Here is a 25,954-nt window from a genome sequence, read left to right as displayed (position 1 = left end):
GAGTTGAACAATGAGAATACATGGATGCAGGGAGGAGAATATCATACACCAAGGCCTGTCGGGGGTGGGGAGGGGGGGAAGGATAGCATTAGGAGAAATACCTAATGTAGATGACGGGTAGATGAGTGCAGCAAACCACCATGGCACATGTATAACTATGTAACAAACCTGCACGTCTTGCACATATACCCCAAAACTTAAAGTATAATTAAAAAAAAAAGAAAGATGAATCCAATTTAAAAATTAACTTGTGTACCTATAGTTACATATTTAGAGATTTTATTAAGTAAAAATGCCTCTCTTAGTCCAATTAGTGTTTGTATGGAGTAATACCTGTAGTGTAGCTGGGTAGTTTATAAAGAAAACTGATTTATTTGGCTCATGATTCTGCTGGCTAGAAGATTGGACATATGTTGAAAGCCTCAGGATTTTTTCCACTTATGGTGGAAGATGAAAGGAAGCTGGCATATGCAGAGATCCCATGGCTAGAAAGAATGTAAAAGAGAGAGTGAGTAAGTTCCAGCCTCTTTTTAATAACCAGACCTCATGGGAGATAACAGAGTGAAAACTCACCCCTACCCAGGGAAGGCATTATTTATTCATGAGGATCTGTTCCCTTGAGTGAATCTCCTCCCAATAAATCCCATCTTTAACATCGGGTGTAGAATTTCAACATGATGTTTGGAGGGGACAAACACCCAAAGTATAGCATTCCACCCAGGCTCCCCAAATATCATGATCTTCTCATACAGCAAAATACAATCATCCATTTTCAATAGTCCCCAAAAGTCTTAACTTGTTTTAACATCAACTCAAAAGTCTAAAATCCAAAGTCTCATCTGAAACTAAAAGTATGTTTCTTCCAGCTATAAACCTGTAAGTCAGGGACCACCTGTACTTTTAAGTTGTTTTTCTTCAAATCACAATCACTATTTAATTTTGAAGAAAAAAGTCTGAAAGTATCCATAGCTGAATAATTTTTTAGTTTTTATATAAAGTAGAAATGACATTCAAAATAAAAAGTGCCTATCTCCACTTGCAATTGAGTTTCACACGTCCTCTTCCTTGAGCTAGCCGTGGTACTTTCTTAGGCGGTAGCAATGCTTTGTGTGTACTTGCCATTTCATTACATAGGATACTAAACACATACTTTAAAAAATTGGAGTAGAAGAAAATTGACATTTTTTCTTGTTCATCAAGAATATTCTGAAATGAATCTTCCTTTTAATTTTTCTGAGTCTGTTTAGAGATGGAAAATATCACTACTAGGACAGTTTAATGTCACTGCCTAGGTTTGTCTTGAGATCATCTGCAAATGTCACCACAATGAAAAAAGCAAATATTATCTTAATATTACTGTGAAATTAGGTTTTATCTTGCAGAGCACCTAGAACTGTTCATGAATCCCCAGTGTACCCGGTCCAAACTTTAAGAACTTCCACTCTAGAGAAATGCTTCTTAAAGTTTAATGTCCATAAAATCACCCAGTGTCATGTTAAAATTCAAGGTGTGATTCAATAGGTCTGGAATGGAGCCTGCAATTCTGAGTCTCTAATAAGTTTACAGATAATGGCATACTGCTGGTCACTGACCACAGTTTGAGTAGCAAGGCTCAAGGGTACCCGCCATTAACTATTTCAACTGTCACTCCAGTTTAGACATTTTATTGTTTCTGTGATCATGTAGATTTAGTATTATTTTGGTGCTTGTACTGGTAGTAAATCTATTCATACAGATAAAATTATACAAAAATATAAGACCCTGTTAATAATGTTGAATATGATTTTAATAAAAATCTGTTTTTTTAACTTTATATTTTCTTTAACTTGACCAAACTTTTAAATATTTTATTCACACCTTTATGTAATAATAAGTAACAATAACCATGAAAACACATTTGAGGTGTGAGTGATTTTTTTTTGCTTTTTTTTTTTTTTTTTTTTTGAGATGGGATCTCACTCTGTCATCCAGGATCAGTTGCAGTGGTATAACTATGACTCAATGCAGCCTTGATTTCCTGAACCCAAGCAATCCTCCCACAACAGCCTCACAAGTAGCTGGGACTATAGGTGCACACTACAACATCTGGCTGGCTTTTTCTTTCTGTGGAGATGGGGTCTTTCTATTTATCCCACACTGGTATGTAACTCCTGAGCTCAAGTGGTCCTCCTGCCTCAGGCTCCCAAAGTTCTGGGATTACCAACACAAATCACTGTACTCAGCCTTTTTTTTTTTTCTAATACACATTAAATGCTTAACTGTTTAACAAACAAAATGTTGTTCAGGTATCTTCTAAAAATCATCTCTCATACCAACAGTGGTAGACTTACCAAGTTTTGGGAACATTAAAGTGTTTATTCCAGATGGTACTAAAATTTAATAAGTAAAACACACACACAAAAACTCCATTTCTATAATAAAAATCACTGGACTAAATTTGGATGAGAATTTACACTTCTGAGATAGCAGCATTTTCTAGCTAAAATCTCTTCCCATTCAAAGTGTCTACTAGTCCTATGAAAATTATAAAATGAATGAATATTTATTTTCAATGAATGGGTCCTCTCAGTACTCATTTGTCAGGTAAAAATGACAGCAAGCTTACCTCAAACCCCAGCATAAAGAATTGCCAGCCACATTATTATGGAAAGAGGTGTGATCACTGAAATAGATTGCATTGAGACAAAACACATGGCCTGGCACCTCTCAGTGTATTAATCCACTCTCACACTACTATAAATAAATCCCTGAAACTGGGTAATTTATAAAAAAAAATAGAGATTTGATTGGCTTATGGTTCTTTCTGCTGTATAGGAAGCATTTTGTCTTCTGCTTCTGGGGAGGCCACAGGAAACTTCCTATCATGGCAGAGGGCAAAGGGGGAGCAAGTTACTTCACATGGCCAGAGCAGGAGGAAGTGGGAGGGGATGGTGTTACACAATTTTAAACAACCAGATCTCATAATAACTCATTCATTTACTATCATGAGTACAGCATCAATGACATGGTGCTAACCATTCATGAAGGACCACCCGCATGATCCAGTCACCTTCCAATAGGCCCCACCTCCAACATTGGTGACTACAATTGAACATGAGATTTGGGTAAGGACACAAATCCAAAGTGTATCTTACCACCCCTTACCCCTCCCAAATCTCATGTCCTTCTCACATTGCAAAATATAATCATGCTTTCCAAATAGTCCTCCAAAGTCTTAACTCATTTGAACATTAACTCAAAAGTCCAAAGTTCAAAGTCTCAGCTGAGACAAGGCTAGTCCCTTTCAACTATGAGCCTGTAAAATCAAAAGCAAGTTAGTTACTTCCAGGATACAATGGGAGTATAAGCATTGGGTAAATACTCTTATTCTAAAATGGAGAAATCAGCCAAAAGAAAGCTGCTACAGTCTCATGAAAATCTGAAACCCAGCAGGGCAGTCATTAAATCTTAAGCTCCAAAGTAATCTCCTTTGAATCTTTGTCCCACATCCAGGGCACACTGATGCAACAAGTAGGCTCCCAAGACCTTGGGCAGCCCAATTTCTGTGGCTTTATAGGCTTCAACTTCTGCAGCTGTTCTCATGGGCTGGCATTGAGTGCTCATGGCTTTTCCAAGCACAAGGTGCAAGTTTCTGGTGGATCTGCCAATCTGAAGTTTGGAGGATGGTGGCCTTCTTCTCACAGATCCATTAGGAAGTGCCAGATTTGGGACTCTGTGTGGGGGCTCCAACCCCACATTGCCCCTCTACATTGCTCTAGTAGATGTTCTACCTTGAGGGCTCAACCCCTGCAACAGGCTTCTGCCGGGACATCAGGCTTTTCCATACATCCTCTGAAATCTAGGTAGATGCTCCCAAGCTTCAACCCTTGCATTCTGTAGTGGGGGCACACACAAGCTTAACACCACTTGGAAGCTTCCAAGGCTTATGACTTGTACTCTCTGAGGCAGTGGCCCAAGCTGTACCTGGGGTCCTTTGAGCCATGGGTAGAGCTAGAAAGGCTGAGATGCAGGGAGTAGTGTCCAAGGCTGTGCAGGGCAGTGGGGCCATAAGCCTGGCCCATGAAACCATTCTTCTTTCTTAGGCTTCTGGACATGTGATGGGAGGGGCTGCCACAAAGTTCTGTGAAATACCTTTGAGGCCTTTGTCACATTGTCCTGGTTATCAGCACTTGACTCCTTTTTACTTATGCAAATTTCTGCAGCTTGCTTAAACTCCTTCCCACACAATGGGCTTTTCTTTTCTACCACATAGCCTGGATGGAAATTTTCCAAACTTTTACACTCTGCTTCCCTTTTAAATATAAGTTCTGACTTCAGATAATTTCTTTACTGCTTAGAAATTTCTTCCAGAAGATACCCTACCTAAATAATCTCTCAGGTTTAAGTTCCACAGATCCCTAGGGCAGGAGCATAATCTAACCAAGCTCTTTGTCAAGGTGTAAAAAATATGACCTTTGGTCTAGCTCTCAATAAGTTACTCATCTCCATCTGAGACCTAATCAGCCTGGACATCTCCAACCATATCACTATCAGCATTTTGGTCACAACCTTTCAACAAGTCTCTAGGAAGTTCCAAACTTCCCCTCTTCTTCCTGTATTCTTCTGAGCCCTCCAAACTCTTCCAACCCCTGTCCATCATCAAGTTCCAAAACTGCTTCCAAATCAATCTTTATAGCAATTCCCCAATCATCGATACCAATTTTCTGTGTTAGTCCATTCTGGCACTGCTATAAAAGGATGCCGGAGACTGGGTAATCTATAAAGAAAAGAGGCTTAATTGTCTCATGGTTCTCTGCAGGCTGTACAAGAAGCATTGTGGCTTCTGCTGCTGTGGAGGCCTCAGAAAACTTCTAGTCATGGAATAAAGCAAAGGGGGAGCAAGTCACTGCACATGGCTGGAGCAGGAGGAAGAGAGGAGGGGAGGTGCTACAGACAAATGACTGGATCTCAGAATAACTCACTCACTCTCATTAGAACAGCACCAAGGAGATGGTGCCAAACCATTCATGAAGGACCACCCTCATGATCCAATCACCTCTTATCTGGCCTCACCTACGTTAGGGATAATAATTCAACATTTGATTTGGGTGGGGACACAAATCCACACCATATCAGCCCCCATCAGGTGTTTTTTAGTCTCCCCACCACTGTTAAATGTCAGGAGATCAACAGTTGTGTACACTTGTCTGGGATTAAACCGGTTTCTTATGAGTCCCTGCAGGCATGAGAGGAGGATACCATAAGCTAAACCTGTAAACCTCTGAAAGCCCTCACTACCTATTTGAAAGAATCAACAGTCAGCAAAAATAGATAACATGATACTGCAAGTGGGCATAAGAACATTACTTTTTCTTTTCTTACTGATTATGATACGTGTTTTCTATTGTTTTAGCTAACCACCTCCTCCTAAGAAACATCTACTTTCTCCTTGTTGGGTATAGAGGTCACTCTAAGGCCAACAGAGACACCATGTTGCCTCTGTTAATTCTGTTTGCTCTCCCAATTAACCTGATCCTGTGTGGCTAGGAACAAAGCTCTGTAGCCTGGATCTGTCATCAACATCCCCAGGATGGATAGTTTCATCTTCTGGCACATTCAGAGAATCTCATGGCCATCTTCCCAAACCTCCTAGTTAACCATAGCAATCCCAAAGTACTCAGACCCCTACTTATTATGTGGAAATCTTCCCCACTTAATCGATTCTCCCTAACTTCCCCTGCCAGTGTTATCTGGACATGGGAGGTTGGGAACTTGTACCTCCATTGCATTCATGACACTATTATTTGCACCCATTGTTTTGTTAATGATGCAGAAATGGAAGTTTCCTTGAGATGCTCTGATGCAAACTTAGTGGCCATGTTCCCAAAGCTGTGGTGAGGTAAATGGGATCCCACTTGTCAGCAAGGAAACGTTATATAGTGCCTCCTCCAAAGGAATACATGCAAGACAGAAACAACTGCCTGATCTGGGAAGGTGGAACGAGTGTATCCTTCTAGAAAATATGGGCTGTTTAATCACCCTCATTGAAGTTTGGAAAAAAATATCTGTATAACTCCAAGATGGCAGCAGAGAATACACATCATAGTCCAAGGAGCCTCCATTTGTGCCTCACATGATCTCATTTTTGTCTATAGCCAAGAGTAGGAAAAAGTTCCACCCCATGACCACTCCTGACTCCTTGGGTAGCCCTCTATTCTTTCAGGAGTAGTTTTCCTTTTTATATCAAAAACATGGAGCAGGAGTGAATGTACGCTGGCCACCATTGCTCCTCTGGGGGTCACTGTCTACAACCCCATAATATCTGAAAATACCAGAAATCAATGAGCAAGAGGATCAATTCTGGTGGAAATCAAAGCAATAAGAGGACTAATGGTCCCTTTGGGTGGCTTTGCCTGCCAGAGTCAACCCCAAGGAATTTGCCTCAAGCCTTAGAATCATTGGCCACTAACACAGGACAGGCACTAAATGGAATTCAAGAGTCCCTAGACACTTTGGCAAATATAGTGCTTGACAACAGACTAGCATTAGATTATTTACTGGCTATTTAAGGTGGAGTCTATATAGTTATTAATAAGATCTATTACACATGTATTAAAACTCTGGAAAAGTTGAGATTAACATTCAAAAAAGCAATTCAACAAGCTACCTGGTTCCATAGATATAACCAGGGTTCTGACCCCAACTATACCTGACTATCAAAAGTGCCCTCCCAAGTCTCACCAGTTTTTTTTTTTTTTTTTCCTTCCTAAGATCTTTAATAGCTATCCGGTTACTATTAATTTGAGGCCTCTGCTTATTTAAACTCCTTGTAAATTTTGTGTTTCCTAGAATGCAAAGTTCCATGTCAATATAATGCTAGTAGAAGGCTTCCAAACATCTTGCTTTCTGACCCAGAAAATGAAAACATCCTGCCTTTGAGCCCCTTAGATCAGGTATCCAGAGATTTTTACTCCTCCAATACTCACCAGAGCCAACATCCATAAAATCAGCAAAAAGCAGCTACAGAAGCTAGACCTCCATCTTTCTACAATCCCTTAAGATCATGGAGGAATATATAATGTCAGAGGATGTGATAAGATAGAAATTTGGCATGAATTGTTTCTCAAGACACAGGTCATAAAAACCCCACTGATAAAATAAAATACAGTAAAGAAGCTGGCCAAGAAAAGCCAGAATCAAGACAACAATAAAAGCAACCTCTTCTTCTTCCTGCTCATTATATGCTAATTATAATGCATTAGCATGCTAAAAGAAACTCATGCTAGTGTCATGACTGTCTATATATGCCATGGTAATGTCCAGAAGTTACCCCATATGGTCTAAAAAGGAAAGTAACTCTTGGTTCTGGGAATTCCCTGCCCATTTCCTGGAAAACTCACGAATAATCCACCCCATATTTAGCATGTAATCACATAATAACTATAAATATGGCTTGCCAGCAGCTCAGATGTCACTACTTTGGATGCACTGCCTATGGGTTAGCCCTACTTCATGAGGTGCAGTCATTCTAGTGTACACTGCTGCTTCAGTAAACCTGCTTTCTTCCACCAGCAGCTCACTCTTGAATTCTTTTCTGAGTGAAGCCAAGAAACTTCCTGAGCTGAGGCCCAGTTTGGGGGATTGCCTAATCTGCCTAAAAATTATAAGTAGCAGCTTCTTGTAATCATTGGTTAACACACTGTTCTCCTGTGTAACTCCTATAAAGAGAGAAGGATATTCTTTTACTTAGTTCATGGAAGATGAAGGTAGAAAGTCTTAAAAGTACAAGCAACCAAATCAGTAGTTAAGAAGTACAATTGGCATGAGAAGCTTTGATATTACCTTATCTTTAGAAGAAATATTTTACTTCCATTATCCTTTTTTAATAGGAAAAGGGGCATACAAATGTATTTAACATGTGTACATGGTAGCCTTCAGAATGAAGACTCAACTTCTCAATGATTGACAGAAACCTATATAATTTTGAGGTTACAGAAAGAATGGGGGCTTAGATTCTAATAAAGTAGGTTATGGGCTGGGGAGAAGAGGCTTGGAGCGATTTGGGTTAGAAGTTGTCAGTTAGAGATAAAAAGTAAAGTGGTCTTGTTATATAGATGAAGCCTCCCTCAGAAATAATAGATGGTAAATGTTTAGTTTTAGACTTTTAAAGGTGTCAGACTCTCAATCTCTTCTGGATCTGGGGAAAGACATAGAAAGGGGAGAGGACATGGCTGCATTAATGGAAATTCTCTACAGATGCAAATTGTTCCCACTTATGTCAGATTTGCAAGGCCACTTCTGTTAGGACGGCCAAGTGGCATTTTCAAATGCATCAGATAAATATATTTGAGATATAAAATATTTTAAATTCCCTCAGTCCCTACCCACTTTGAAAGTTACAATAAGTTTCACATATTAAAATCCAAGCTGACAGCCTTGGAGAGATTTGGGTTAGAGGTTGTCAGATAGAGATAAACAAAGTATTTGAAAGACAAATTTGGGATAAATAGAAAAAAGCAATTTAAATATACCATTTCACATATTCTTTAGTCGATTTCTTATTCCTGAGAATAGATCAGTTTAGTGAAACAGCTATGTCCAGTACTAGGAGGTGGCATGGCAGATTGGCTAGGCCTCTACATATGATGAAAGCAATCAGACCTCTAATGAAATGAGTTTCTATAGAAACAGAAGGACAAAGGTTAATGTTGGTGCAGTCAGTCTGTCTATAAACTACTTTTTCTAGAGTGTCTGAGACATCTTCATATTGCATGGCAATCTGACAGATTCTTTTGGATTTTAATTGGACCAGACATTCAAGTAAACTTTCTGAGAAGTCCATACATCAGCAAGCAAGCACAAAAGTTTATAAGTCATTGTTAATTGCTCCTGAAGTTTAAGTTATCTAACCACTTTGTAAGACTTTAAGAAAAGCGTAGTTTTGATTTCTAGTGACTTCAAGTCAGAAAAATGGGAGAATGATAACATTTAAAAATCCTTGTTTGTGGACTTATAGTCAGAAAAAAACTTCAGGATTAAGTTCAAATTGTAGAAAATAATTAAAACCAGAAAAAAAAATTAGCAAGGCTAGAATTTAATAAGAGTTACACTATAGTTTCTTTTGAAACATAGTTTTTGGTCTCCAATTTTCCAATTTTATTAAAGACAAATTCAAAGCAGGACCAATTTATACACAAAATAAATTTTAGTCTTATAGTTGGCCTGATCACATGCATAAAGTGAAGTAAGAATAATTATTTGTCATATAGGCTCCTTTTAAAATTGGCTTTGCTACAACATATTTTGTCATAAGGAATCTCAGATTAGACCTCTTAAAACCTCAAGCCCAGACAAGGACTAATCTGTGCCTGCAGATATTGGTATATATTGGGTAAAATTCCTCACTTGAGTTTCCCAAATAGTTTAGGGTTCCTGGACTCATCAGCAAGTGACATTCTCTATTTATCAAACATCAGAAACCTGTGAAAGAAAGCAAAGGAACCTGTAAAGGAATTGCATGGACAAGGTATGAAGCCAGTTTTCTTCAAAGGTCTGTTATCAGCTTTATAAAGTCAATTTCAATTCCTCAGAAATATCCTACTCCAGTCAAAGACTTGGTGAAATTACCACTGTCTCTAGTTGTTTCCAATTAGGAAAGAAAGATTTTCTGGAATTTATGGAAATGACTATATTGCCATAAATTAAGAATGCTCATGAATAATTTCCAAATTCTAGAGAAATCAGGCTGAAAGAAATATGCTTCAAATTTTGTTCACAGGAGTAGAGTTTACTGAAGTGTTAAAAGCTGTAAATAACTAAAAAGAAAAATAAAATTTTTCTTAACTGTGAAAAACAAAAACAGTTAGCAAGGTTTTATAATTTAATAAACAAATGTTTTTATTAAAGGGTAAGTAGTTTTGTCTCAGATATTTTTAGGATTGTTTTATGTTAAAACCTAAGTTTTGTCCTGTCTTACTTTTAACTTCAAACAATCCTAAAAAACCTCTAGACCAAATTACTTACCCTTTAATAGAAACCACAGTATCATAGCTTTTTATAATTTTTAACAAAAAATACATATTTATATACTTCATATGTATATAGTAGTTTTAGTTATACACACTAATTGTAATGATAATGCTTAGTAACTTATTTTTAGTGAAAAACTTAGGAGATAAGCAATTTTAATCATATACCAGATGCATAGAATAGGACAGAGGATAATGTCTGGGTCTAGGCATTTTCATACACTAAAATTTCAAATTGAAAGACATAGGAGTTTATAGACAAGCAAATACCAGAAGCAAAGTTTCATATCTTAAAACATTTAGCAGAAACAGTGATTAATTTAGATCAAATGTCTAAATTCTAAATGTTTTAATTTTATTTTAAAATAATTTTTAATTTAGCTTTATTTACCAAATATTACTAAAGCCGTGTGACCTAAAAGGCAATAAAATTTTGACTTCTCTTGCAAAGTATTTGATTTAGGGTCTTGTTTTCTAGGTCAATTAATTAAAGCACTTTAATATATTTTGGTAGTGAAACATACACACATCATGTATAAATACAGAGACATACAGAAGCAGATCTGATAGGTGTAAGATTCTTCATTTGACAATTTTAAAGTTTTTCTTCTCCATTTTAGAACATCATTCTCTCTATTACCCATTCCCTGACTTAAATAGTTGTCAGCTAGGCAACTCTAAATTTGCATTTTTAAAAGGACAATTCTTAGGTATAACATGATAAAAAATTGATATTGTAACTCAAGGGAAAAATGGTGTGAGTAAAAATTTAGTTAAAATGGCCAAGAAAAGCAGACACTCTTACATATTGATATTTCCTTAAATATAGTTTCTTTAAATTGGATTACTGGAATTAGAGTGAAGCCTTTTAAGGAATGGTGCCAAGAGAGCATGCAGCTTCTACAGACTAATAAGCAGGCACAGCTGGAAGGAAGACCAGATTCCCAGAAATCAATGATTTTATTTTTACTCTAAATCCTGGGTCCCTAAAAAAAGTAAAACACAATGAGAGTTGACAGTGCTATGTTTTTACCCTGAATTTCACTTCAAGGACCTTCACAAGAGGCTGGTGGCCAACCCAAAGCCAATTGTCCCATTCTGTATTCAGTCCATCTCTTAAACTTTGATATACATCAAAGTTAAACTTCCTCATAATATAAAGTAAATTTTGGTACCCCCAAAAGCCAAAATGTCAGATAATGAAGCACAAAAGACTGCAGAGATTTAGACCTGAAAAGAATCCACCCATAACTATTGAGACTCCACAAAGAAAACAGAAGAACCCCAAAAATGCATAAGTTGTGTCTATTCTGAGTTCTTTAAGGAGCCTGAGTCATTAGAAACTTAGTCTATTTTTTTTAACTTGGTACTGAAGATAGCAAAGAGGAAAGAGCAATAGGGTGGAGGATAAGTAAATGAAATAACAATTTTTAAGAAAGGAAGCAAACAGAGAAACCAAGCACATGTTTTTTTAAAGATTTCAGTCAACTGAAATCCCCAAAACAGAGCTCCAAAAGAGAAAAAGCATAAAGTTCTTTCAAATATATATGTAGCATGCATATAAGCTTTTAATTAAGCTTACTTTTCACCATAGAGCACTTTACAAAAATCCTTTTGAATATCTTACCAAAGACAACCTCCCAAGTGAAACCAATAAGACTTAACTAAGGTTATGACTTAACCATGGATGCACAAGATGTCTCCAAAGTGAAAAATTCAACACAGAAAATAAGAAGCTGTCCATGGAAGAAAAAAAAGATTAATAAATGGATCAAGCCAGAAAGAACTCATTCTTTACCCAGGAATCAAACCTAGGTCACCGAGATAAAAGGGCAGGACCTTAGCTATTATAGCTTGCAATAAAATATTGGTTTAATTTCATCAAGAGAATTCTTAAGGCTATTTATGACCTTATGATATGCTCTTTTAAAAATTTGACTTTCCTATCAATTGTTTAGAATAAGAACTCTCTAAAATCCTTTCTATTTATCTTTCAGCTATTGAAAATTAGAATTTTCACTGGTGTACTTTATTCCAATAGAGATTCAATCCAAAAGCCTATTTAAAGCCAAGGTGCCTAGAGAAGACATAGAAGAGGCAACTTCATGATCCCCAAAATTCACTATCAGAAATAGACTTAAGACAAACAAAAGATGATAAGACCTTTTAAGATTTAAATATCCCTAAGGGTTTCACACATTCAGTTTGAAAAGTGTGCTGCTTAAAAATCTAATGTGTCTCAAACTACCAGTCTTTTCAGATTGGCCAGCTTATGTGAATCCAAAAATTCATGCCATCAGGATGGCAAAGACTAAGAGAGTACCCCCACTTATTCACAAAATCAAGCTTCAAGAATATAAGAAAATACAAAGGAGAAAACCTTATCCAGTTTTTTTTTTTTTTTTTTCCTCCAGTGACCTGCAGCAACGTTTGTCTTAAGAGAAACTGCTATAGCCAGAATCACAAAAACTAACAAATAAGCAGAGTCAGCTTGAACAACAGGCTTATGGGTGTTCCAGCCCATGTTTCACCCTTTGTTATGCATATTTATAACAGAACACAGAACGACAAAGAAAATAGAGCAAAAGACTGCCATTTCAAAGAGGAAAAGATGTGAAACAATATGAATTTGTACCATCAAGTACCAAAAGTACACCAGAGTTACTACAATTCAGGACTAGCAGAACAAATCATTTTTCCTATTAATCAAAACATTGCAGATGAGACAGTGATTTCTACCATCTTCTCAAATGGAGTACAAAGAGAGAGAGAGAAAGGCCAGGAGCCTGGCTGATAAGAAATTCTGACCCTTTTGACAGCAGGTCAAATTCCTGGTTTCTCTTCACTGCAGCCTCCAGAAGAGAAGAGCATCTTTGATAATTACTGTGTGCCATTACTGTGGGGACCAGAGACTCTTGGTCCTCTAATGATTCACTAAAAATCACTGATAAAAGGTGGATTGATTAATAAAAGAAAAGGCATACAAGTTTATTTAACGAGTATATATGGGAGCACTCAGAATGAAGATCCCTCATTTTAGGCATCCCTTATATTTGTTTGTGAGGTGTACTAAAACAACATACATACTACCAAATTGAAACATTAAAGAAAGCCCTTTTCATTTAGTGGGAAACTCATTTACTTTTTAAAATATTATTTGTATTAATACATAATATTTGTACATATTTATGGTATATAAGTGATACTTTAATACATAAATACATTGGGTAATGAATAACTTGGGATATTTAGGATCTACATCATCTCGAACATTTATCATTCCTTTGTATTGGGAATACTTTAAATTTCTTTTCTAGCTGTTTGAAAATATAAAATATTTTATTGTTAACCATAGTCTAGCTACAGTGCGATCAAACACTAGAACGTTTTGCTTCTAACTGTATGTTTGTATCCATTAACCAACCTCTCTTCATACCCTTCTCCTCACAAATATCTTTCTCAATGTCTGGTCGCTATCATTCTACTCTTTACTTACATTAGATCAATGTTTTGTCCCCACATATAAGTGAGAACATCCAATATTTGTCTTTCTGTACCTACCTTGTTTCACTTAACATAATATCCTGCAGCTCCATCCATGTTGTTGCAAATGACAAGATTTCATCATTTTAATATTTGAATAATATTTCATGGTGTATATATATTTTCTTTATTTATCCATTGATAGACATTTAGGTTGATTTCATATCTTAGCTATTGTGAATAGCACTGCAACAAACACAGTGTATTAGTCCATTTTCATACTGCTGTAAAGAAATGCCTGAGACTAGGTAATATATAAAGAAAAAGAGGTTTAATGGACTCACAGTTCCACATAGCTGGGGAGGTCTCACAATCATGGTGGAAGGCGAAGGAGGAGCAAGGGCACCTCTTACGTGGTGGAAGACAAGAGAGTGTGTACAGGGGAACTGCCCTTTTAAAAACCATCAGATCTCATGAGAGTTATTCACTATCACAAGAACATCATGGGGAAAAAAAAAAAAAAAAAAAAAACCCTTCTCATGATTCAGTTACTTCCCACTGGGTCCCTCCCACACACATGGAGATTATGGGAGCTACAATTCAAGATGAGATTTGAGTGGGAACACAGTCAAACAATATCACATGGGCATGCAGGTAGCTCTTTGATACACTGGTTTTCTTTCTTTTGGATAAACACCCAGCACTGGGATTGTGGGATCATATGGTAGTTCTATTTTTAGTTTTTGAGAAACATCCATACCATTTTCCATAATGGCTACACTGATTTGTATTCCTATCAAAAATGTATAAGAGTCCCCTTTTCTCTGGACTCTTGCCAGCATGTTATTTTTGTCCTTGAATGCACAAAAATAACATGCTGGCAAGGGTCCAGAGAAAATGATGCATTGAAGGGATGAAATTGTTATCTCGTGGTGGTTTTGGTTTGGACTTTCCTCATGATTAGTGATAAACATTTTTTTAAATATACTTGTTGGCTGTTTGTATGTCTTCTTTTGAAAAATATCTATTCAGGTTTTTTCCCATTTTAAAAATTAGATTGTTTAGGTTTGTTGTTGTTGTTGAGTTATTTGAGGTCCTTGTGTATTCTGGATATTGGTCTCTTGGCAAATGAAGAGTCTGCAAATATTGTCTCCCGTTCAACAGTTTATCTCTTCACTGTTAATTGTTTCCATTGCTGAGAAGAAACTTTTTAGTTTAATAAAATTCCTTTTTTCTACTTTTGTTTCGGTTGCTTGTGCTTTTGAGGTCTTGACCATAAAATTACATCCTAGGTCAATGTTTTGGAGCGTTTTTCTTATTTTTTATTCTAGTTTTCAGTTTGGGGGCCTACCTTTAAGTCTTCAGTCCATTTTGAGTTGATTTTGTATATGATATGACATGGTAGCCTATTTGCATTTTTCTGCCTATGAATTTCCAGTTCTAGCACCATTTATTGAAAAGAAAGTTGTTTCCTCAATGTATGTTTTCAGTACCTTTGTCAAAAATCAGTTGTCTGTAAATACGTGGAATTATTTCTGGGTTCTGTATTTTGTTTCATTGATCTATGTGTCTGTTTGTATACCAATACCATGCTGTTTTGGTTCTCTGGATTTGTAGTATAATTTGAAGTCAAGTAGCATGATGCTTCCAGCTTTGTTCTTTTTTCTCAGGATTGCTTTGGGTATTTAAACTCTATGGTGATTCTACATAAATTTTAGAATTTTTTTCTATTTCTGTAAACAATGTCATTTGTATTTTAATAGGAATTGAATTGAGTATGTAGATTGTTTGGGGTAGTATGGTTGTTATAGCAATATTAATTCTTTTGATTCATAAGCATGAGATGTATCTTCATTTGTTTATGTCTGCCTCAATGTCTTTCATCAGTGTTTTGTAGATTTTCCTGTAGACATTTTTCACATACTTGGTTAAATTTATTCCTAGGTATTTTTTTCTCTAGCTACTTTGAATGTAATTTCTTTCTTAATTTATTTTTCAGCCTGTTTATTATTGGGGTATAGGCTTTGTATATAAATTTTGTACTGATTTTTGTATGTGAATTTTGTATCCTGCAACTTTATTGAATGTATTTATCAGTTTTAAGGTTTTTTTTTTTTTTTTTTTTTTTTTTTTTTTTTTTTAATGTACGGGGATCTTTAGATTTTTCTACACATAAGATCATGTTGTCTGCAAAGAGGAACAACTTGACTTTTTCTTTTCAAATTTAGATGCTTTTCTTTCTTTCTCTTGCCTGATTGGTCTGCGTAGGACTTCCAGTACCACAGTAAATAGGAGTGCCAAAGATGGGCATTCTTGTCTTGTTTCCGTTCTTAGAGAAAATGCTTTCAACTTCTCCCTATTCAGTGAAATGCTACTTGTGGGATTGCCATGTATGGTCTTTCCACTGTTGAAGCGTGTTTTTTATACACCTTTTTTTTATTGTTATGAAAGGAATGTTGGATTTTATTGAATGCCTTTTTTTCTGTGTTTCTTGAGATAACCATATGTATTTTGTCCTTTATTCTGTTGATTTAATGTATCACATTTATTGATTTCTGTATGTTGAACCATACTTGAATTTCTAGGATATGTTATATATTCCACTTAATCATAGCATATTTATTATTTTTTGATGTGTTTGATTCAGTTTGTTAGAATTTTGTTAAGAACTTTTGTGTCTGTGCTCATTGGGGATATTGGTCTGCAGTTTGATTTTTTGTTGTGTCCTTGTCTTGTTTTGTTTCAGGGTAATGGGTAATACTGTCCTTGCAGAATGACTTAGAAAAATAATCCTCTTCTTCAATTTTTTGCATGTTTTTATTGAAATGGTTAAAGAAGAATTTGTATTAGTTCCTCTTTACAAGTTTTGTAGAACTCAGCAGTAAAAATTTATAATTAAAAAAATTAATTAAATTTTTAAATTTTTAAAATTTATATATTATCTTTTTACTTGGTTAGTCTCGCTAGTGGTTTATCAATACAACTTTTTGGCTGGGCCCGGTGTCTCACACCTGTAATCCCAGCACTTTGGGAGGCCGAGACGGGCAGATCACCTGAGGTCAGGAGTTCGAGACCAGTCTGCCCAACATGGTGAAACCCCATCTCTACTAAAAATACAAAATTTAGCTGGTTATGGTGGCGGGTGCCTGTAATCCCAGCTACTGGAGCTGAGGCATGAGAATAGCTTCAACTTGGGAGGCGGTGATTGTAGTGAGCCGAGATCAAGCCATTGCACTCCAGCCTGGGGGCCCGAGTGAGACTCCATTTCAAAAAAAAAAAAAAGTTTCCATTTTTTTGATCATTTATATTATCATTTAGTCTTCATTTCATTGAGTTTTGCTCTAATCTTTATTATTTATTGTATTTTAATAATTTTGGGTTTCATTTGTTTTTATTTTCTTTTTCCTTGAGGTACAATATTAAATTGTTTGTTTACTACTTTTTTGATGCAAGCATTTATTACTGTAAACTTTCCTCTTAGCACTGCTTTTGCTATATCCCATAGGTTTTGGTATATTTTGTTTCCATTTTTATTTGTTTCAAGAAATTTTTTGGTTTACTTCTTAAGTTTTTCATTGAACCAATGGTCATTCAGGAGTATGTTGTTTAATTTCTATGTATGTACACTTTCCGAAATTCTTCTTGCTATTGATTTCTAATTGTAAACAATCATGTTATGAGAAGATACATATGTGGCTATGATTTATTTTCATTAACTTTTCCCTTAGTCTCAAGAACAGTGATTGTCATTTAAGTTCTGGTACCTTCCCAGCAACAAATAAAAAATATTCAACTGCTTCAGAAAAATACTGTAATATGTATGTTACAGGAAGGAACATAGTTTTAGTACCATTATTTCTTCCAATATAAAAACACAGCTTTCTATTTTCAGTTATTATGCATTTTGGAAAGGGGATAAGATGCTATGTAGTGGGTTTGTTAATAAAATAATCTGGCTGATAGAAAGTGAACAAATTGCCACAGCCAACTTGCTAGTTTTCAAAGCCTTGGCATACAATGAAATTCAATTAACACAAAAGCTATATTGAGCATAATTGAATCTTGCTTTTATGATTCTGAAGACACTTAAGAACTTTTAGTGTTCCAGGGTCATCATTATGAATATCAATTCTTATTGGAATGTGGAAGTGCAAGATAATATGTTTCCAATTAACAAAAGTTTAGACAGGCAACAGGGCTGACTATATTGGTGTTTAAAGAGCAGGCAGGATTTTTTCTATAATTTATCCCCTGCTATCCCTAAAAGGAGAATATTTTTTGAAGGACTTGGTTTTGTTGGGCTAGTTAATGTCATTGCTCATTCATTTATTCAAATAAATTTATTGAGAAATTAGTATGCTCCCATTTCTGAGGTAGAAGAAAAGTGATAAAGATCAATCTTTGTTACATATGCACTCATAGATAGAAATAAGTTAAATAATATGTTGTTTAAGATACTATTTATTTTTTTGTTTAGTCTATTCTGGGATCAAAATACATTGATTGTAATTGTACTTGGAAAAGGTCTGCCTGGTCTATGTAAATAAATGGCATTTGGAAATTATAAAACAGTAAAAATGTCCGATAAGGATAATTAGAATATCTGTCCTTACAGTGTCAAATATATTCTCTTTACTATATGATTACTTGAAATATAAATATAAAACCTAAACAGTGATGTTTTGAGATATGCTTCCAAGTTCCTTAACATTGACGATCTGGAAGAATTTTGACCTATGTGACTATGAGAATAGTGTCTGTTCTCATATATCCTTGATCAGCCTCTTCCAAGTTCTTCCGATCTTCTGTGTTTCCGATTATGATTTTCTCTTATACTATGTTTGCTGCAATTCACCTCTTTTCTATTTAATGACCCTTATATTTTCAATCATTACATATGTGATTGTTTCAATCTCATTTAAAGTATACATTCTTATTATGTCTAATTTTCTGAAGATCTTGTTTCACTTTAATAGATCTAGTAAAATGTCAGTTTCCTCCTTCCTTGATAGCTATGGAAGTAAACTGATTATTTATTTTCAGGGTTATAGAGCTCTCTTCATAGCCCAATCACTCCTTCCTGTTTGAGACTTCTAAAGTTTGTGTTCTTCCTCAAATTTCCACAATATGAGTTTTTGAAAGTTACAATATATATATTGTATATATATGTAAATATGTATGTTTATATATAGATATATACACACATATATGTATTTATATATATTTTGCCCCCTTCTTGATACAGAGCAAGCTGAAAATGGATTCTAAACTGATAGACGTCTTTCTATTAATTAGTGGTAAGACTTATTTTCTGTATCACACAATTGAAAATCATTTTGTAGCTCAGGAAATCCCTGTTTAACCATGTCACACTCAATACTACATAAGACTTAAAAGAATACTCCCTGCTCCCAAGAAGAAATAAGACACATCAAATATTAGTTGAAAATATCTGCTATGGTTACATACACATAGATGTAGGTGTGAAACTTACTTTTACTTTTTTAAAAAGGATGGTGTGGAAATTTTCTTCAGTTTTCGTATCTGTAAACAGGTATATAATTCTAGCATTACTATACAGTATTATTTATCTTGGGGATAGTCAAGATAGAGTGTGGATTAAATGTATATATTGCTTTGACTGCTAAGTTGTGCTGTGGTAGTTAATTTAGCACTAATAATCTCAGCGAACCGAGGAAGGTTGACTGGAGGGTAGCATTTTGGTAGACCATAGATCAACTAGGGCAGATCATAGGTAGATTGATAAATATAGCATATACATAGGCCCAGAATTTCACAAAATAAATTTGTTTATTAACAAATGTTGGGACTTTGCACACAGAAAATAAAATCATAGTGACAGATATAACAGTTAAGAATTCATGTTCTGAAATCAGATATGCTTTGTTTGAATTCTAGAAGTATCACTTACTTTAGTACCTTTGATACCTTCCTATATTATATGTAAGAAAGAGGAAATAATACATGCCACATAAGAGTACAGCAATGATTCAATTAGTTAACATAGGCAAAGTACTCTCAACAGTGCCAAACATTTAGTCATTGCTCAATAGGTAGTAGCTCTATCATTTATATGAAGACAAGACATAATGAGATTTAAAATTACCACAGAAAGAGATTACTTGGCTTTTGCTACAGATGGGAGACAAAGGTATTAAGAAAAGTATGGGGAATGGCAACCGACAACAAGGGAGGGTAGTGAGATCTAAAAATTATTTCCTCCTCATTATTTGCTGATTTTTTTTTTTTTTAGTTGAAGGAGGTGTATGTATTTTATATATGTATATATACTCAATGCCTGTTCATTTTCTTTTTAATTTATTTATTATTATTATACTTTAAGTTGTAGGGTACATGTGCATAACGTGCAGGTTTGTTACATATGTATACTTGTGCCATGTTGGTGTGCTGCACCATCAACTCGTCATTTACATCAGGTATAACTCCCAATGCAATCCCTCCCCCCTCCCCCCTCCCCATGATAGGCCCCTGTGTGTGATGTTCCCCTTCCTGAGTCCAAGTGATCTCATTGTTCAGTTCCCACCTATGAGTGAGAACATGCGGTGTTTGGATTTCTGTTCTTGTGATAGTTTGCTAAGAATGATGGTTTCCAGCTGCATCCATGTCCCTACAAAGGACACAAACACATCCTTTTTGATGGCTGCATAGTATTCCATGGTGTATATGTGCCACATTTTCTTAATCCAATCTGTCACTGATGGACATTTGGGTTGATTCCAAGTCTTTGCTATTGTGAATAGTGCTGCAATAAACATACGTGTGCATGTGTCTTTATAGCAGCATAATTTATAATCCTTTGGGTATATCCCCAGTAATGGGATGGCTGGGTCATATGGTACATCTAGTTCTAGATCCTTGAGGAATCGCCATACTGTTTTCCATAATGGTTGAACTAGTTTACAATCCCACCAACAGTGTAAAAGTGTTCCTATTTCTCCACATCCTCTCCAGCACCTGTTGTTTCCTGACTTTTTAATGATTGTCATTCTAACTGGTGTGAGATGGTATCTCATTGTGGTTTTGATTTGCATTTCTCTGATGGCCAGTGATGATGAGCATTTTTTCATGTGTCTGTTGGCTGTATGAATGTCTTCTTTTGAGAAATGTCTGTTCATATCCTTTGCCCACTTTTTGATGGGGTTGTTTGTTTTCTTCTTGTAAATTTGTTTGAGTTCTTTGTAGGTTCTGGATATTAGCCCTTTGTCAGATGAGTAGATTGCAAAAATTTTCTCCCATTCTGTAGGTTGCCTGTTCACTCTGATGGTAGTTTCTTTTGCTGTGCAGAAGCTCTTTAGTTTAATGAGATCCCATTTGTCAATTTTGGCTTTTGCTGCCGTTGCTTTTGGTGTTTTAGACATGAAGTCTTTGCCCATGCCTATGTCCTGAATGGTACTACCTAGGTTTTCCTCTAGGATTTTTATGGTATTAGGTCTAACATTTAAGTCTCTAATCCATCTTGAATTAATTTATTATAAGGAGTAAGGAAAGGATCCAGTTTCAGCTTTCTACTTATGGCTAGCCAATTTTCCCAGCACCATTTATTAAATAGGGAATCCTTTCCCCATTTCTTGTTTCTCTCAGGATTGTCAAAGATCAGATGGCTGTAGATGTGTGGTATTATTTCTGAGGACTCTGTTCTGTTCCATTGGTCTATATCTCTGTTTTGGTACCAGTACCATGCTGTTTTGGTTACTGTAGCCTTGTAGTATAGTTTGAAGTCAGGTAGCGTGATGCCTCCAGCTTTGTTCTTTTGACTTAGGATTGTCTTGGAGATGCGGGCTCTTTTTTAGTTCCATATGAACTTTAAAGCAGTTTTTTCCAATTCTGTGAAGAAACTCACTGGTAGCTTGATGGGGATGGCATTGAATGTATAAATTACCTTGGGCAGTATGGCCATTTTCACGATATTGATTCTTCCTATCCATGAGCATGGTATGTTCTTCCATTTGTTTGTGTCCTCTTTTATTTCACTGAGCAGTGGTTTGTAGTTCTCCTTGAAGAGGTCCTTTACATCCCTTGTAAGTTGGATTCCTAGGTATTTGATTCTCTTTGAAGCAATTGTGAATGGAAGTTCATTCCTGATTTGGCTCTCTGTTTGTCTGTTACTGATGTATAAGAATGCTTGTGATTTTTGCACATTAATTTTGTATCCCGAGACTTTGCTGAAGTTGCTTATCAGCTTAAGGAGATTTTGGGCTGAGACAATGGGGTTTTCTAAATATACAATCATGTCATCTGCAAACAGGGACAGTTTGACTTCTTCTTTTCCTAACTGAATACCCTTGATTTCTTTCTCTTGCCTAATTGCCCTAGCCAGAACTTCCAGCACTATGTTGAATAGGAGTGGTGAGAGAGGGCATCCCTGTCTTGTGCCAGTTTTCAAAGGGAATTTTTCCAGTTTTTGCCCATTCAGTATGATATTGGCTGTGGGTTTGTCATAAATAGCTCTTATTATTTTGAGGTACGTTCCATCAATACCGAATTTATTGAGCGTTTTTAGCATGAAGGGCTGTTGAATTTTGTCAAAAGCCTTTTCTGCATCTATTGAGAGAATCATGTGGTTCTTGTCTTTGGTTCTGTTTATCTGCTGGATTATGTTTATTGATTTGCGAATGTTGAACCAGCCTTGCATCCCAGGGATGAAGCCCACTTGATCATGGTGGATAAGCTTTTTGAAGTGTTGCTGAATCCGGTTTGCCAGTATTTTATTGAGGATTTTTGCATCGATGTTCATCAGGGATATTGGTCTAAAATTCTCTTTTTTTGTTGTGTCTCTGCCAGGCTTTGGTATCAGGATGATGTTGGCCTCATAAAATGAGTTAGGGAGGATTCCCTCTTTTTCTATTGATTGGAATAGTTTCAGAAGGAATGGTACCAACTCCTCCTTGTACCTCTGGTAGAATTCAGCTGTGAATCCATCTGGTCCTGGACTTTTTTTGGTTGGTAGGCTATTAATTATTGCCTCAATTTCAGAGCCTACTATTGGTCTATTCAGGGATTCAAGTTCTTCCTGGTTTAGTCTTGGAAGAGTGTATGTGTCCAGGAAATTATCCATTTCTTCTAGATTTTCCAGTTTATTTGCATAGAGGTGTTTATAGTATTCTCTGATGGTAGTTTGTATTTCTGTGGGGTCGGTGGTGATATCCCCTTTATCATTTTTAATTGCGTTGATTTGATTCTTCTCTCTTTTCTTCTTTATTAGTCTTGCTAGTGGTCTGTCAATTTTGTTGATCTTTTCAAAAAACCAACTCCTGGATTCATTGATTTTTTGGAGAGTTTTCTGTGTCTCTATCTCCTTCAGTTCTGCTCTGATCTTAATTATTTCTTGCCTTCTGCTAGCTTTCGAATGTGTTTGCTCTTGCTTCTCTAGTTCTTTTAATTGTGATGTTAGAGTGTCCATTTTAGATCTTTCCTGCTTTCTCTTGTGGGCATTTAGTGCTATAAATTTCCCTCTACACACTGCTTTAAATGTGTCCCAGAGATTCTGCTATGTTGTATCTTTGTTCTCATTGGTTTCAAAGAACATCTTTATTTCTGCCTTCATTTCGTTATGTACCCAGTAGTCATTCAGGAGCAGGTTATTCAGTTTCCATGTAGTTGAGCGGTTTTGATTGAGTTTCTTAGTCCTGAGTTCTAGTTTGATTTCACTGTGGTCTGAGAGACAGTTTGTTATAATTTCTGTTCTTGTACATTTGCTGAGGAGTGCTTTACTTCCAATTACGTGGTCGATTTTGGAGTAAGTACGATGTGGTGCTGAGAAGAATGTATATTCTGTTGATTTGGGGTGGAGAGTTCTATAGATGTCTATTAGGTCTGCTTGCTGCAGAGATGAGTTCAATTCCTGGATATCCTTGTTAACTTTCTGTCTCGTTGATCTGTCTAATGTTGACAGTGGAGTGTTGAAGTCTCCCATTATTATTGTATGGGAGTCTAAGTCTCTTTGTAAGTCTCTAAGGACTTGCTTGATGAATCTGGGTGCTCCTGTATTGGGTGCATATATATTTAGGATAGTTAGCTCTTCCTGTTGAATTGATCCCTTTACCATTATGTTATGGCCTTCTTTGTCTCTTTTGATCTTTGATGGTTTAAAGTCTATTTTATCAGAGACTAGTATTGCAACCCCTGCTTTTTTTTGTTCTCCATTTGCTTGGTAAATCTTCCTCCATCCCTTTATTTTGAGCCTATGTATGTCTCTGCGTGTGAGATGGGTCTCCTGAATACAGCAGACTGAAGGGTCTTGACTCTTGATCCAGTTTGCCAGTCTGTGTCTTTTAATTGGATCATTTAGTCCATTTACATTTAACGTTAAGATTGTTATGTGTGAACTTGATCCTGCCATTATGATATTAAGTGGTTATTTTGCTCGTTAGTTGATGCAGTTTCTTCCTAGCCTCGATGGTCTTTACATTTTGGCATGTTTTTGCAATGGCTGGTACTGGTTGTTCCTTTCCATGTTCAGTGCTTCCTTCAGGATCTCTTGTAAGGCAGGCCTAGTGGTGACAAAATCTCTAAGCATTTGCTTATCTGTAAAGGATTGTATTTCTCCTTCACTGATGAAACTTAGTTTGGCTGGATATGAAATTCTGGGTTTAAAATTCTTTTCTTTAAGAATGTTGAATATTGGCCCCCACTCTCTTCTGGCTTGGAGAGTTTCTGCCAAGAGATCTGCTGTTAGTCTGATGGGCTTCCTTTTGTGGGTAACCCGACCTTTCTCTCTGGCTGCCCTTAAGATTTTTTCCTTCATTTCAACTTTGGTGAATGAGGCAATTATGTGTCTTGGAGTTGCTCTTCTCGAGGAGTATCTTTGTGGCGTTCTCTGTATTTCCTGGATTTGAATGTTGGCATGCCCTACTAGGTTGGGGAAGTTCTCCTGGATGATATCCTGAAGAGTGTTTTCCAACTTGGTTCCATTTTCCCCCTCACTTTCAGGCACCCCAATCAGACGTAGATTTGGTCTTTTTACATAATCCCATACTTCTTGCAGGCTTTGTTCATTTCTTTTTCTTCTTTTTTCTTTTGGTTTCTCTTCTCGCTTCATTTCATTCATTTGATCCTCAATCGCAGATACTCTTTCTTCCAGTTGATCGAGTCGGTTACTGAAGCTTGTGCATTTGTCACGTATTTCTCGTGTCATGGTTTTCATCTCTTTCATTTCGTTTATGACCTTCTCTGCATTAATTACTCTAGCCATCAATTCTTCCACTTTTTTTTCAAGATTTTTAGTTTCTTTGCGCTGGGTACGTAATTCCTCCTTTAGCTCTGAGAAATTTGATGGACTGAAGCCTTCTTCTCTCATCTCGTCAAAGTCATTCTCTCTCCAGCTTTGATCCGTTGCTGGCGATGAGCTGCGCTCCTTTGCCGGGGGAGATGCGCTCTTATTTTTTGAATTTCCAGCTTTTCTGCCCTGCTTTTTCCCCATCTTTGTGGTTTTATCTGCCTCTGGTCTTTGATGATGGTAATGTACTGATGGGGTTTTGGTGTAGGTGTCCTTCCTGTTTGATAGTTTTCCTTCTAACAGTCAGGACCCTCAGCTGTAGGTCTGCTGGAGATTGCTTGAGGTCCACTCCAGACCCTGTTTGCCTGGGTATCAGCAGCAGAGGCTGCAGAAGATAGAATATTTCTGAACAGCGAGTGTACCTGTCTGATTTTTGCTTTGGAAGCTTCCTCTCAGGTGTGTACTCCACCCTTTGAGGTGTGGGGTGTCAGACTGCCCCTAGTGGGGTATGTCTCCCAGTTAGGCTACTCAGGGGTCAGGGACCCACTTGAGCAGGGAGTCTGTCCCTTCTCAGATCTCAACCTCCGTGTTGGGAGATCCACTGCTCTCTTCAAAGCTGTCAGACAGAGTCGTTTGCGTCTGCAGAGGTTTTGGCTGTGTTTGTTATTGCCCTGTCCCCAGAGGTGGAGTCTACAGAGACAGGCAGGTTTCCTTGAGCTGCTGTGAGCTCCACCCAGTTCGAGCTTCCCAGCAGCTTTGTTTACCTACTTAAGCCTCAGCAATGGCGGGCGCCCCTCCCCCAGCCTCGCTGCTGCCTTGCTGGTAGATCACAGACTGCTGTGCTAGCAATGAGGGAGGCTCCGTGGGTGTAGGACCCTCCCGGCCAGGTGTGGGATATGATCTCCTGGTGTGCCTGTTTGCTTAAAGCGCAGTATTGGGGTGGGAGTTACCCGATTTTCCAGGTGTTGTATGTCTCAGTTCCCCTGGCTAGGAAAAGGGATTCCCTTCCCCCTTGCGCTTCCCAGGTGAGGCAATGCCTCGCCCTGCTTCAGCTCTCGCTGGTCGGGCTGCAGCAGCTGACCAGATCGTCCGGCACTCCCCAGTGAGATGAACCCAGTACCTCAGTTGAAAATGCAGAAATCACCGGTCTTCTGTGTCGCTCCCGCTGGGAGTTGGAGACTGGAGCTGTTCCTATTTGGCCATCTTG

The sequence above is a fragment of the Macaca mulatta genome, chromosome X, assembly GCF_049350105.2.
Source record: "Macaca mulatta isolate MMU2019108-1 chromosome X, T2T-MMU8v2.0, whole genome shotgun sequence".
In the NCBI taxonomy this organism is placed as follows: Eukaryota; Metazoa; Chordata; class Mammalia; order Primates; family Cercopithecidae; genus Macaca; species Macaca mulatta.
This window is presented reverse-complemented; position numbering follows the sequence as displayed.